Consider the following 15,356-nt stretch of genomic DNA (forward strand, 5'->3'; position numbering starts at 1 on the left):
ATTTTGAAAAGGAATTGAATTTATGTGAGCTGCTTGGACGTCAGTGCCTTGCTTGCAGGAGCTACAATTTGACTTGAAGGCAGCTGGGAGGCTAGAAAGGAAAGGCTTATAAAGAGACCAGTAGAAGCCTAATAGAGCATAGAGGGAGAAGAGAGAGAGAGAGCTTGAGCGTATGAAGAGAAGAGTAGAAGCCTGTGGAGTATAGATCAGAGGCTGTTAGTATCGGATAGTCAGAGTCGATTCCCCACTCCGAGAGAGAGAGAGAGAGAGAGAGAGAGAGAGCGGGCTGTGAACCATGGCATCCTACCGGCACCCCTGCCTTGCCCACCTCATCATCCTCCCTTTGATCCTCCTCTTTGTCTCTGATCAATCTTGCCAGCTTGCTTCTGCCAAGACTAGATACTTCCATTTCACTGTACGTTGCATTTTGATTTTGACAACAGCTCTCCTACTGATCTCTCCGTTGTAATGTAACTGTCTCCTCATTAATCGACAGGTAGAGTTGAGGTAATCCATTGTTTATTGCTGAACAGATCCAGTTTGCGAGCGTCACACGTCTCTGCCACACCAAGTCCCTGGTCTCGGTGAACGGCCAATTCCCGGGCCCAGCTAGCTACGTGAGAGAGGGTGACAAGGTGGTTGTCAATGTTACCAACCTGGTCACCTACAATGCCACTATTCACTGGTAATTCGACCGCAACTGATCCCCAGGCCCCATTAGCCCCCGGGGAGGTTTGTCGCGAGACTGGGTTGCTAACCGGATGACCAGCTCTGAAGCCTTAACATAAAAATCCTCTCGTGCGCACATGCACATGCACGTTGTGTTCTTATAATATGCAGACCGTGCATAATATCCCTGATATGGGTTGCCCACCTCTGAACTGCACACGCAAACACTACATACAATGTAGGCTAGTTTACATGAGCTGCGAATCAAATCCAACCCTACGTAGTACGCAGTAAAGCCACTGGCTCACTTTCACCCAATGTGTACAAACTCCTTTTTTTGTTTTTTCTTGTGTGGCTCCCCCAATTCCACAATCTCTGCAGTGCCCACTTGCAAGCTTATTACTGATGTCCGTCTGCATTTGGATTTTAACTCTGGTAGCAATGTGCATTTGGTGAAAGATCAGCTTTGGAGTCGGCTTTTGAGACCGTAATAATCATGAACCTGATCTCTTTTCTCTGCATTCGACTGTGACAGTGTGTGATTGTGTGTTTTACTAGGCATGGAGTCAGGCAGGTACTGTCTTCATGGGCTGACGGGCCGGCCTATATCACACAATGCCCAATCCAACCAGGCCACTCTTATGTCCACCGCTTCCAAGTCGTCGGACAGCGGGGCACCCTCTTTTGGCATGCCCATTTCAGCTGGCTTAGAGCTACTGTCCATGGTGCCTTCATCATCCTTCCCAAGCACAACGCACCTTTTCCTTTCCCCAAACCACACAAGGAGATGGAACCCCTCATCCTAGGTAACATGTATCCACCATTAACGCTACAGCACTTATAACAGTTCTTTTTTATGCATTCACCTTGAGTCAATGTTCTTCAGGTGAGTGGTGGAATGCAAATGTGGAGGACATTATTGCCAAAGCCTTAGCAACGGGAGGCACTTACAATATCTCCGATGCCGTCACCATCAATGGGCAGCCTGGAAGCTTATACAACTGCTCAGCCCAAGGTAAGAGGCATATGTATGACTGCTGCGGCCAGCAGAGGTTGAGGATGGATTACGATCTATTTGGGCTAGTAAACTTCAGCAGTCGTGGTTTTAGTAAGCATTATGGTAATGAGCAGGATCCCATTGAGAACTTGATCAAGCTGTTCCCTCAATCGCATAACTCTTCGGGGGCTATGCATGGATTGCAGGCACTGCGGTGTACAATGTGACCCGGGGGGAGACATACCTTCTACGAATAATCAATGCGGCCGTGAACTTCCAGTTCTACTTTGCCATAGCCAACCACACCATGACAGTGGTGGAGGTGGACGCAGAGTACACAGAGCCCTTGCCAACGGACATGATCATAATAGCCCCGGGGCAGAGACGAACGTGCTGATAAAGGCCAACGGCTCCGTATCCAACTACTACATGGCGGCTTCTGTGTACTCTCCCCCAAACATCAGTATGGTGCCATTTCCTCAGACCCCCACAACTGCCATACTCCATTACAAAGGGGCAGAGCCTGCCTCGTTCCTGCTGCAATCGGACACATCAAACAAGAGCACGCCCCCTTCGTCGGCCTTGCCTAGCTTCCCTCTGGCCAACGACTCCACCTTCCAGGTGAACTTCACCCAGAGCCTGAGAGGGCTGAACTTCTCTCGAGGGTACTACTACTATGATGTGCCCAAGGCGGTGGACATCGACCTGCTCCACACTGGGATATGCCCTTCAGCCCTGCAACAATGCCACCAGTACAGGAAGCGCCGCCGACTCGTGCCAAGGACCCAATGGCACCATCTTCAGATCATCCATGAGCAACATCACCTTTGTCAACCCTCCAAGACTGTCCCTAATTCAGGTGATCGGGGTGTTGCAAGTGACAACTGCGAGTAAATATTTAAATCATGCCTGGACACTAGAAGAGAAGGAGTAGGATTGACACTAGAGTTTGCAGGGCAACATGAATGCTGTTGATTAATGCGGAACCCCATAGACACAGAGACAGAGAGAGAGAAAGAGAGAGAGAGAGAGAACTGCGAGCGCAGGTTAGCGTCATCTATCTATTTAGGAGAGACTTGCCACAAAGACTACCTCTGATGATGATGATGATGGCGACGATGGAGCACCTCCATTGCAGCGGCCCACAGTACCAAAAAGCAACTGATCGCAACAAGGTCCTCTGTCTCTGCAGGGCCTCACACGCACACACAAACACACACACACACACACACACACACACTCTCTCTCTCTCTCTCTCTCTCTCTCTCTCTCTCTCTCAGCGCCTAGAACTTAGAAAAGTCTGGCCATATCTAAAGTCTAGCCTAATCACTTGTGTGCCGTGGCAAATGGCAATGTGGCTAATGAGCCTTCCGAAAGTTTGAAAAGGCGCGTGTCCTCCGGTGGATCCCCATGAAACACGGGCGCTTCTCCTCCTAAATTCTTATTTTAAAAACGAGGACCGGCCAAGAATTTAGCTTATCCCCACAACAAAGTACATATTTACATGTTATATTTGTGTGTATGTGTGTGTGCACACATGCAGGTGCGTGCATGGGGGTGGGGTTGTGCATGTAAATATGTATGTATGTTGCATGCTGCTTGGTAGATGTATCTCTCATTCCGTCAGTCGATTGAATGCAATGGCAGGCCTACTATGACCACATAAACAGAGTGTACACCTCGGATTTCCCAGATGTCCCAATGTTCCAATACAATTACACTGGTGTCAATCTGGCAGACAAGGCAGCATTGCCAGGGACAAGGGTGAGGGTGATCCCATTCAACAGCTCCATTCAGGTGTGTTACTTTGTTGGAGACAATACCCGATGGAGGGGGGTGGTGTTTATTAACCGTACAATGATAACGACTAGCTTTTTTTAAAAAAACCATGACTTTATCCTTGAATATGAGCCACTTAAAATGGTTCTCCTTGGAATACAGGTCGCTTACCAGAACACAGCCACGCTATTTTTTGAGTCGCATCCCATCCACCTTCACGGCCAAAGCTTCTATGTGGTGGGCACTGGCATTGGCACCTTTAACCCCGCGACCGATCCAGCCAACTTCAACCTTGTCAACTCCCACTCTCGCAACACCGTAGCTATCTACCCCGGTGGCTGGGCAGCTATTCGATGGCAGGCAATGAACCCAGGTAAACATAGCATGTGCTCTCGCAAACCTTCATTATCCCTATGTTGCCTTGTTCCACTCAATAAAATGCCCTAAATTTCTGCTCAATTTCCTACCGCTTTTTATGTGCCTTTTTGGTTAGGTTTGCTTGGTCAATAGTCAAACTATTTGGGTTAGCCTTACCAAGGAAGAGTTATCCGCAAACAGCTTGCAAACTCTGATCTTCTCCCTAGGTTAAGGTTGCCCCTCAAAGCTATCCTTGGGGGCAGTTTAGGGAGTGCCCCGGTTAGATACTCATTCAAAATCTATAACTTAACCAAAATCTACAATGGGATGTGCAATAAGTTAAGTACAACATTATTCAAATCATATTACTAAACCTTTAAATCTAACACCAAGATCTACTTCCATGTCATATGAAGGCTTATTCCTTATACCGAGCATCTGGTTACATAGGATCACTAGGCTCGCTTTCAACTTCTATTGCTAAAACTGATGCCAGGAGGCATATTCCACGGTGGATTCCGTGAGGTTTTACGGTGGATTCTGTAAACTTAGATGACCGGGGCTCATACACAAAGAGGATTCTTTGTGCGAGAAGTTGATGGGGACGCCTGTCCTTTTCGGGCGTTTCATTAATTTAGTGTGTACATGGGTGATTCCGCAAAATGCATATTAAATTAATAAACGTTTATGAGTTTAGAGTGCGCACTCGTAATAAATTAAGGTTAGGATTTATTTCTAACCAGTTGATTTATTTATGTAGCTGAAGATTGCTAGGTATTCACTTTTATCGGTTTAATTGTGTTATTTTAGTAACGATTGTGAATGCTTCAGTTGATGTGTAGAGATAGCAGTAGTGGCGGAGGAAAGCACTGGAGTCTAGCGGGTTTTCGACCTTTGGACTATATTTTGATAGGCGCCACGCCTATATTTTGTTATGTCTATAGAGACATTGATTATTTATTATTATTTTGTATGCGCTTATGTGCCTGGATATGTTATTTCTATTTGGACATTGAGATTGGGCGTGCCAGACTCTATGGGCACCGTCCATTAGCTTTATTTTCTTATTTTTGGTAGAAAGCAAACTCAAAAGCTAAAAGCTTGTCATATTTTTGTAATTGGGCTATTTTTGAGCATGAAGATTGGAAATATACATTAAATACATGCTTTGTGAAGCGCTCACACAAGGCATGGGAGAGATTGAACCCAATTTGTCTCTTGCCTCTTGTCGTGCATGCTTTTACATGGGTTTTTGTGCAAAAAGGTAGAGTACTTTGTTCTTGGGGACCTTCCGGGATTCACCACGTGAGCTATCTGCGACCGATCTGCGCACCAGTCATTAGGGGAGTTTTGAGGTCTCGAAAATGCCCTGTAAGAGATCCTAGAGAGAGAAAACAATTTACGAAATAAAATCATTTTATAGAATTTTTAAAAGGTTTATATTTTGGTAAGTTAAAATATCAAAATTCGTTAATAAGTCATTGTCGTGATATTCTCGTGGTCACATCAAACCTAGAAATCTAGGTCGCCATAAAGTTGGCAAGGTTGCCATAATGAAGATCTTACCTCTCCTCATTAAAGTGAAAAGTAATATTCAATTTGAATTTTGGTGGATACTCGATTGCCTCCCTCCATCGTTTCTCCATCGTTTCTCTCTTCTTTTTTTCTCCTCCTTATTAGTCTCTTCTTTGTTTTCGTTCTTGCTTCTAATCATATCCTTAGCTATGGATCAATCACCCAATGATCTCTGTAACTCAGCTATGGATCAATCATCTAATGATCTCTGTAGCTCTCATAAAAGACCTCTCTATCATCTTCATATTGAGTTGGACAGTGAGTATGAACCGATAAGAAAGAGAACAAAATCTATCACGGTTACAGAGTCTATGAAACATATACTGAGGTTTGAAGGAAAGAAGAATATTGATCTTTGGTTAGATGGAAAGCTATATCCCAAAGATCCTAGCAGAAATAGCACTCCTCCTTTCTATAATAGCTCGTCATTAATGAGGTTTATTGGCGATGGCTACAATGGATTTTTAGGTTATACACTTAATCTTGTTGCAGAAAAGGATATCCTTGGACTAGAGAATCATCTTTTGATGAAACACAATATAGAGTTGTTGCAGAAGCTAGAGGATTGTCAACAAAAAATTCATTCATTGGAAAAGCGTATCAAAGCTTATCAACAAAAGCAAACTTTATTAGGCCTTCGAAATCGACAAAGAGCTCTTAAAAATATTGAGAATCTCAAACGAGGAGGAGGAGGCTGTGGTAAAAGAATCCAAGCAGCAAGGTATATTTTTTTTCACTTGAAAAATCTTAAATATGGCTTTATTTAAACTACTTGCATTGATTTGTGATGTTAATTTTGCTTAGATCTCTTCTACAACCAAATGCAAGTGAAAGAGATTCTTTAAAAGCAGCTCAGTTTTATTATCATCTTCTTCCTTCAGTGGTTTCAAAGGATATTTTGGAGAAGAAGAAATTTAAAAAGGCAAAGAAACAATGCTTGGAGTCATTTGTGAAGGATCATTCTTTGGATTCTGAGTTAGTACAGAAGACACTGGATAGTATTGGTATCAGTCGAGATGCTTATATGCAACTTTTCCAACTTTTACAATCAAATATGAAGCAAGGACAGGTACACAATTGCATACTTCCGAAACCATTTGTGGTTAGGACTATCAGACAGAGAGTTAATAACAAAGTGATGGAGATTCTAGGTGAGCCTTTTCATATCAAGGCTAGCTTCAAGGGCAAGAAAAAGGAGGTTACATTCAATGAATTTAACAATATTTTCCTTGACTTGCCCACCCTACAATGCTTAATGATCAAATTTTATGACTTGTCAGTAGTTGAGGCACAGGGAGTGGCTAGATTTGTGATTAAACTTGATGAAAGTGAGATTCTGAAATGTAAAAAATTGGAGAGAATCTCTATCACCTTGATGAATAGAGCACTTTCGTCAAGTCATTGCAATCACTCAACATCATTTAGTGTTCAATCTGAATATAACATCTGGTGGCTAGGAGCATTTGAGGTAGATACTGAGAATTTTGATATACTATATTGGGTTTTTCATCAAACATCAATACCTAATGTTATTCAAAGGCAACAAGCAGGAGAAGAGCTATTTGTTGAAGGATTAGGGAACTACAGGATTGAGTGGCACATAGCTGGTGACCTAAAGACACTCAAATGTATGTATAATGTATCAAAGGGAGCTAACTCGAGATCTCCTTGCTTATACTGCATGTCACCAGCTGTAGAGTTAAACTCAAGCAATTGGAATAGAGCTCCCTCTAGGCACAATAAGGATCCACAGTTTAAACCAGTCTTGGACATTCCTTTAGCGAATGCCCATATTTGTACACTTCATGCACTTTGCAGGATAATCGAAAAGCTTGTTCATCTCTATATAGGATTTGCATGGAAGTTGAAGCCATTATCAACTAGAACAGATGCTATAACAAAGGTTGAAAAAGTTCTCTCTGCAATTGGTTTGCATGGTGGCAATGTTGTTATTGAACCAGATCTTCAAAAGTCTAAGGATGGTAATTGTGTCCCAAAAAAACCATCTATTGGTGGAGTGAAGGCTAGAAGGTTTCTAGGCTTTCATGGGAGACTTGGCAAGATAAACTCGAGAAATGGTGGCTCAACTATTAAATTTAATCAGTGGAAATCCCTACATAATGCAGTTAAGGATCACACTGATAATGGACAAGCTCGAAATAGAAAAGCTAAAGTTTGGGAAACACTAGACAAAGTGTTTTTTTATTGTGATAAGATTGAATGGAATGACGATGATCTCAAAGACTTTAAAAACCAATTGAACCTTTTCAAAAAGGCGATGACAGAAGCTTGGGGTGATCAACACTTTACTCACTATATGGTAAGAAGTTTGTATATGTTTGTTTCTTCATTGTCGAACTCATATAATGTTTTTTAATAACTTTCCTTATTTGTTGACTATGCAGCATATTCTATACAACCATGCTCCATACTTTATTAAACAATATGGATCTCTATCTATCTGGTCAACCCAAGGTATGGAAAAATCACATTATCAAGCAAGAACAAAATATTTCAGACATACAAGACATGGAGGTGGAAGACACAAAGCCAACAGTTTATTAGAGGTCTTTCAATGGTTCTATCGACAAATTTGGCATAAATTCAAGCTTAAAGATACAACCACATCAAGCAATACATCATCTTTAGCAAGGACTATACAAATTGTTACCCAAAGAAGAAAAGATAGATATTTAAATTCTTGCGCAAAGCAAAGATTTACAGAATGGTTACAAACCAAACAAAGAGTTGGGAAAAGATGGGTTTCAAGAAACCCTTAATCTTTGGCATCTTCTAGTCTGATTGTGTTGCAGAAGAGTCCTTAGTTTCAGGCACCTCAACAGGGCCTTCAGTGGAGTCCTTGGTTTCAGGTAGCTCGACAGGGCCTCTAGAGGAATCTTTTGTTTCATCCCACTCAATAAGACCTCTGTATTTCAAAAACTCTTGTTTTCGATAGCCCGGAAGAAGCTTCAAATTCTTACTATCTCCTACATAAGAGAGCAAATAGGAGCCAAGAACTCCAAAATATCCAGCTCTAGAACCACTGTATCCAGGCATAAAGCCAAAAACTCTTATGGCTTCTTCCTTCTCCACCAAAATGATCTTGTCCAAACCTCTGCTGAAAACTTGAGATCCAATAACCTTTGAGATAGCTCTCAAAGCCATCATTGGTAGACTTGGAGAGCTTGACAATCTACTATGATATATTACAATTGTTTGATTGTTTAAGTTTCCAATATAATGGCCAAGGCTTTGATTTTTTCCAAGCTTCATTGGCCTAGAGCCCTTGGCCCTTCCAAGAAAGTTGTCCAGATCTTCAATCTCAATCTATAGAACAAACCACAACAGTACAAGATATAAGATATTTATCTATAATGCATAATAAAGTCTAACATAAACTCAATGGGTAACTTCGAATTATATTTCATACCTTAGGGTGTTCATCTTCTTCAAGAAGACTATCATCATAAAGATTTATTGAACTCTTGGGCTTCTCATCTGATGGTGACTTCAATCTCTCTTCATACCCTACATCATCAATATGAAGTTTCTTCTGGACTTGCAAGAACTCTTCTTCTGTAGGTAGCCCCCCCTTTTCGTATTCTATGATCTGATTAATACATGTATGTAAGGCTATAGAGCTATCTTGGAAATTCTCTCCCTCAACATCAAGACTTGCTAGTGGTTCTTGTTCATAACCTATAAAATTCATGTCATTTTTGCCCCAACCTGCAAGGATTGCTAAGCAATAATCTTCTCTAAGATCAAAAAGATGTTGAATATCATTTAGCAACACATATCTCTTCTTGTTGATAAGATAAGTGGGAAATGTTGGAACACAGGCAAGAGGACCTTCTTCATCAACCTGTGCACTTGGCTCAATCTCCTTTTCTTCCACCATTGTGATATTGTCACTCTTGAATAAACCTACATCAAAACCTTGGACAAGTTGATTCTCAACATCTTCTTGGAACATCTCCTCCTTCTCTTCGACCTCCTTATCCATACTTGCAATATCCTCTAGCTTTCTCTGTTGGTCTATATCTGGAGAAGAATTTTCCATGTACTGAAGATACACAATAAATCCAACGTCCTTGTGGATTAGAAGGCATTGGTGTTGATACCTGTGGAAAGGGCAACATGTTTCTTTCTTTCTGAATTCCTCATCAATGAGGTTGAACCTGCCGAGCAAAGTTGACCTGGATGTATTGGTGGCTCCCATGACATCACTATAATGAACAAATCCATTGACTTCCAAACCTTGCACATGTCTATCATAAAAACATCTGTACTCCTTAAGTTTATCATCAAGATCCTCTAATAACTCCTTCAAATCAAAAGGAACATTGAAAATTTCCCTGATATAGCAAAACTTGGAAGAATTTCCAGTGATGTGTAAAAAATCAAAGAGCCTATCATCAGATGTCTCAATTATCTCCTCCTCATCCATTCCTTCCAGAGATAGCTTCCTCTTTGTCATTTTGACCAGAAAAATATTTATCCCTGAAAAAAAAAGCAGAAAAGAACCAATATCCAATAAAACAAGATGATATCATGGAAAAAGGCCCCAACATTGATTTTCCAAGACAAAAAAATCAAAACAGGAGAATTTTTTTAGTTGACCGGTGAAACGCGAAAATTCAAGTGTGTAAGGCAAATGCCTGTGAAGGAATCGCGTTTCATCAGACACTAGCTTGAAGACAAAAATTATTCTAAAATGTGGCCGGTGAAACGCGATACTAAGAAAAATATCATCAACAGAGACATTGTCTCGCGTTTTACTTGTCAAAAATTGCAAATGAAGAAAAGAAACATGAACAATAAATAAATTCTATGGAAACACACAAATTGATGATATAATCATTTTTGGAAAAGATATACTGCATTTGAAAGATAGAAAGCACATAACATCTTTAATTGTTTAAGTGTTATAAAACATTCTTTCTATATTAATCAAATTTATTTTGTTAAAATGCTTGTAATAAAAAAAATTGTTACCTATCAAAGATTGTTGAACTGCTCTCCACACAGGATGCAAGGACCTTGAAGGGAAGTCGAGACGAAATTTTGGCAGAGAAGAAGACAATGTCGGAGAAATGGGTTTGAAATGCTTTTATATCGACCGTTAAGCATGTGGTGATAGTTCCAACGAAAAAGTTTGTGTAATAATGGAAATACACGTGTGTGACTTAACACAGCGTAATAAACTCCTCAGAAGACGTGCGCATTCTCTTTTTCCAAAAATACGTTTTACGTGTGTTAAATAACCCTTTTCCAAGTAAATAAAAAGTTCCGATAAGCGAGGGTACGTCACACGTGTGTTATTAACACTTTGCGAAGAACGTTGAGTCCATGCAAATTCACCGCCTTCAGCTTTCATCGCATTTCATCGCTACTCCATCTTTGTTTTTGGTGTTCCTTCCAGTCTCCACGCATTTCCTTCCAATCTCCAAGCATTTCACTGCTTCCCCAACAAAGCAAACCTTCAAGCATATTGTCATCTTTAGGCTGAAATTGTGAAGAACAAGCTAAGAAGAAGGTATGGTTTCTGCATCTTGCTTTTCAATACAAGCTCCATTCAATGCATTGTTTTGATATTTTTCCTTAATCCTTTATGTTATTATTAGCTCATGACCACTACAAAAGAATTTTTTCCACAGTGAAAGCATTCCTTAATATTGTGGATATTTAAGAAAATCTTACTGTGATCTGCATGAGCTATCTGAAATCCATGCTGCTGTAAATAATTACTTATCTGAGAATTCCATGCTCTCGGTGACTGTTTCTTTCCTCCCTAATTCTTTGGGTATTTTAAGTAATCTTAAAAGCTTTCCTTGGTCAATTTTTATGCTATTCATGAGCTGTCCGGTGAAACGCGAAAATAAGGTACTTCAAGCAGGTTTCCTGGCTTAAATTCGCGTTTCACTGGACACAATGGACAACAAGTCCGGTGAAACGCGAAAAGAAGCAGCTGCAAGGAGGCCCCCCTGCTTGACACTCGCGTTTCACTAGACAGCTCGAGAAAAATTCAGCTGATACGAGAAAACGCCATGCAGCATAGATAACTCTTGTCTGGGACTTGCGTTTTGCTTTACATGCTGGAGAATAAGTAACATATGTTTTTTTGGCAGATGGCTAGGACTAAGGCAACAGCAAGAAAACAGAAGATTGATCCTAGGGATTTAGCATCAAAGATTCATCAGTCTTCAAAGCCTCAGAAGCTGTCTAGAAAGTCAAAGCCAAGGAGAAGGTTTTCTCAAAATGTCAGGTGTCTAAGGGAGATTAGGAAGGCAGTAAATGCTCTTGACAATGCAATTCCAAAGTTGTCTTTTCAGAGGCTTGTCAGGGAAATTTGTGACAGATATAGTTTGGATAGTTTCAGATGGACAAGAACAGCTCTTAATTGTATACAAGAAGCCACAGAGGATTTTCTAATTGAGTTTTTCCAAGATGCCTACATTTGTGCTGCTCATGCTCATAGACTCACACTCATGGACAAGGACATGGTAATTCTTAGGAGGCTAAGATATAGATTTTCAAAGGTCCTTGAGCCAATTCCCCTCACTGATATGAAGACATTTAATATCCTTAATGTGCCCCCAGCTAGAAGAAAGAAAGATGATTCTGGTGTCAGGGTTGAGGATGTCACCCATGAGAAGGATACAAGGCAACATGAAAAAGAGGAGAAGGCTAAAGAGGAACAAGCAGATAAATGGAGAGAGTATAGGAGGCAAAGGGTTGAAGAAAGGGAAATAGAGCAACTAGAGTCCTTTGAAAATGAGCTAGCCACCCTTCTTGAAGCAACTAATCCAAAAGGATTCAGTGTGTTTTGTTTCTTACCTGGTGACTTAGGCAAAAGAACTGAGGTTATCTCCTTTGATGCTGCATGTGTTCAGATTCTTAAGGATAAAAGAAGAGAAGTAAATGACAGTCTTATTCTTGCTGGCCTAAGGTATGTCCATCCATAATTACTTATACTTTTTGATATTTTTTTAGCAATAAGATTTTTCTTGTTTATACTCACTATTTCTATGCCTTTTCTAGGTGTATAATGCATGAGTTTCCTTTGGATATACAACAAAAAATTGAGGTTTTTGATCCATCTATCTCATTCTTTATGAGGAATGAGCTTGATGCAAGTTTTATTGAGCACTGGCTCAATTTGATTGACTTCGATACTTTGGAGCTGCTTATAATTCCATATAATGAAAAGTAAGTGATTCAATATTCTATTAGAGTTTTTGAGATTTTATCCTACTAATTTGTTGAGATATGATTGCTTTTAGTTCTCATTGGAGCTTGATTGCAATAGACCTTGTGGATAAGCAATGCTTTTTAATCAACTCTATGAAAGGAAGCCATGGAAATGCTAAATTGTAAGTTATATTATCCAAGGGCTCCTTGATATTTCAATTCTTTTTTTTGTAAGTACTCTAAATTTCAACATATTTTATATACAGAGGTGCCAAAAGATTAATTGAAGAGCTAGAGAAAAGACCCCCTATGCCATCTGATTTGCTTGCAACAATGCAATATAGACAAGTTGCAGTAAGTTATTCATTAAAATAATTGAAACATGAGTTTGTTCTATGAACTACCATTCATCCTCTTTATAGTTTTACTTTGTGTTGGTGGTTGCAGTGTCCCCATCAGGATGATAGCCATTCTTGTGGCTGGAGGGTGATTGCAAATGCTAGAAGAATGGTTAACTTTGTTTATCTTAATGATGATAAACATGTAAAGGTAATATGAAAGATGCTAAACTTTAAGATAGATATTAATTGAAAATAGTCCATTGATGATAAAAATATAGTCTATTGTAAGAACAATAATGAACTAAAACTCTTTTTTCTATAAATGTGTGACAGTTTTCGAAGGATTGCTATACATCTGAGCATATTTGGTACATCAGAGCAAAGCTCTTGAAGTATATGATAATCAATTGTATACAACCAACAACAGAGATTGGTGGGGATTTGCACCATGAAGGAGATGTGGTGCCTATAACCACGGAAGGGAAATCCACAGCTTCAACACCTTCTATACCCAAGACATCAAAGAAAGGCAAAAGGACTCCTAGAAAGGATAGTTCTCCAAAAAAGAAATAGCTTTGCCATATCGCCTTGTAGGCCTTCATATATAGAAATTTGCCCTTCAGCCCTTGTATATCTCATAGAGATGGCAGATAGACATCTGCTACAAAATTTGTACATGTATTTTATATTGATAGTAAAGATATCTTTTCTTGAATGTCATTGCAGTGTATTTTATTTTCTCTCCTTTTCGATATCTGCAAAAAATAAATTACAAATGTTTGTTAGTTAGAAAGTGAGATCTTGATATACATCTAAGTAGATATAATATGATGTGAAAACTTACTCGTTTCTTGTCAAGTTGGAATACAAAGGAGCATGGTAGTTCAATGTCTTCATTTTGTAAATCCATCCTCACTTGATGTAGCGTACATGATTTTCTGATCTTTAAGATTGCAATAATATACTCGTTGAACCAAATATCAAGATCCACAATAGGATCCTTGCTGAAATCATTAAGATTCTGGTCTAAAGCAACTAGACTACTACCAACAAAATGCCATCGACTATAGTAAAAGCTAAGGATAAAATTTTGAGTAGCAATCATATATTTACAAGCTATAGAGTCTTGATCTATCTTACATATAATTTTTCCTTCTGTCCTTGTATCCCATCCTTCATCAACAAATTGTATGATATGATCATATGTTAGTCTCTTCACTGAAAGAATGGTTTTTGTTATTCTTATCTCCATATTAGAGAAGAAATCAATAAATATATTAATAGGCATAAATAAAGTAACTTTGCTTAGCCTACTTGAGATATTAGATTTTAGTGCTTTCTGGATCTCAGAAAATATCTTACATCTATAGCCCTCACTAGTAGCTGGACTTGGCAAAGGCCACTCAAAGCTTGAAAAATCTGGCAAAGGAAGGAGTTTTATTGATCCCCATTGGCAACACCGCATAGGAATAACATAAGAATGGTCATAAAAGAATATTCCATTCTCTGCAAGCTCTGTCTTCTTTCTACCTCTATACATTTCTTCTCCAATTGAACCATGTATAACATCAATAACATCAATAATAGATTCCACTGGTTGCCATTCCTCAAGATTAGAGGGATAGACATCTACAAGACAAACAAATATTATAATGGAAAAACCTAAACCATGTTTAAGAAAGGAAAAACTTTAAGAATCAAATTCTTACAATTTGGTCTATGCATTGGAAGCTTTGAAGATCCAGGTTTCAAACACAGCTCTCTATGCATGAACACATGTTGCACTAGTACCTCTTTGATACTATTCTTATTTGCTCCAAGCTTAAAATCTCGGATTCTGCCCTTCCAAGCAGAGATAAACGAGCTCTCATGTCTTTGCCTTTTTCCACGTTTTGCTTGTTGCATGGTGATCCAACTACCTTTGCTAATGATAGTAGGAATCCATCTTCCATCAGTTTGGAATGAGTTAAACACTGATATGGATGTGATTTGGGAGCTTGGACGCCTTGTTGAAGGTCGAATTTCTGTATCCATGGTAGAAGAGAGAGATACATGCACAGAGAGAGAGAGAGAGAGAGAGAGAGAGAGAGAGAGAGAGAGGACTAGGCTATCATAACGGAGGGAAAAACAATAGAGGAATAAAAGAAACGAGGGAAAAAACTGAGCGCCATGCTTTTCACCAATTTGAATTTCGATTACATCAGTCATTATCATTAATCTAGAAACATCATTAAATAAAAGTAGCCGAGACTCTATGCCATTAATGCAAAATATGTCATAATCACGAATATAAGAGACTAAAAATACATAATAAAAATACAAATTCGTAATATTATCATATTTATATATTTTTGTAAAATGATTTTTTATTTTTTTTAAATTAGAAGTTCCGTTACGGAGGCTTTGCTCTTATTGGTCTAGAGCACTCTCTCTCCACATCCTAA

General features: G+C 39.5%; 1 pseudogene across 1 annotated transcript; it reads left to right on the forward strand.

Annotated features, from left to right (window-relative positions):
- Nucleotides 1-140: 140 nt before the first annotated feature.
- LOC148018548 (laccase-4-like) lies at nucleotides 141-10,854 on the forward strand (annotated as a pseudogene). The gene is made up of 8 exons (XR_015687643.1): nucleotides 141-415; nucleotides 534-685; nucleotides 1,228-1,475; nucleotides 1,556-1,684; nucleotides 1,873-2,525; nucleotides 3,314-3,463; nucleotides 3,608-3,818; nucleotides 10,409-10,854. The product of XR_015687643.1 is annotated as a laccase-4-like (transcript).
- The last annotated feature ends 4,502 nt before the right edge of the window (nucleotides 10,855-15,356 follow it).

Source organism: Lygodium microphyllum, chromosome 21 (assembly GCF_053477565.2).
Source record: "Lygodium microphyllum isolate KBCC chromosome 21, Lygodium_microphyllum_v1.1.10, whole genome shotgun sequence".
NCBI lineage: Eukaryota > Viridiplantae > Streptophyta > Polypodiopsida > Schizaeales > Lygodiaceae > Lygodium > Lygodium microphyllum.